We start from the raw sequence: 779 nt of genomic DNA, 5'->3' as shown, positions 1-779 counted from the left end.
ACAATCCAAAATCTCTTTTTAAAAACAGATATCACAAACTATAAGATAATACTGCTATATGTTATCGCTACCAAAGAGGATAGCAATATAAAAAAAAAAAGAAAATCGTTCCGTAAATAACGTTACTGAAGCAAACTGACAGTGACTAACTGACAGTGAAAGATACTGTACTCTCCGGATTGACGTTTAGTATGACTTATTAGTGCAGTGTTGCCAACTTTAAAAGTTTTTGTCTCCTACGAAGAGTTAAGATGTAAAAAATATTGTATATAATACTGGTTCAATTTGTTTTTCCTAGTCTGCAACCATTTATTAGAAGTATAAATTATGATATTTATTAGTTATAAATTTGCAGGCTATTTTTCCAAAGTTGACAAGGAACGTATTTTAAAATATTACTAAATAATTAAGCTTGCGTTTGACGAAGCATATTAAGTATATTTTATATTTGCTTACTATAGTTCGGATCTAATATTGAATTTTAGCATTCACCCTTAAAAGAAGGACCTAAAATAACTAAATGTCGATTTGAATGTCTATATCCTAATGTGTTTTCTTTTTATTTTAGTAAATTTTGAGGGCTCTCTACCTCAACATTTGCTATAATAATTAATAAACCTTTAATATTTCGATTTAACATTTCTATATTACTACTGGTATTCTACTTTAGAGTCTTCGTAAGAGAAATCTCCATGAAACTCGATGAGTATGTCGAGCAAACAGAGAAATAAGGCAGAATGGAGTATGGTCGTAGCCTGTCACAATGTAAAACAAAAAAT

This window comes from Achroia grisella, unplaced genomic scaffold (assembly GCF_030625045.1).
Source record: "Achroia grisella isolate CSIRO2021 unplaced genomic scaffold, CSIRO_AGI_Agris_v1 utg1304, whole genome shotgun sequence".
NCBI classification, from domain to species: Eukaryota; Metazoa; Arthropoda; class Insecta; order Lepidoptera; family Pyralidae; genus Achroia; species Achroia grisella.
The sequence above is the reverse complement of the archived record's forward strand: the minus strand, read 5'-3'. Positions refer to the sequence as shown.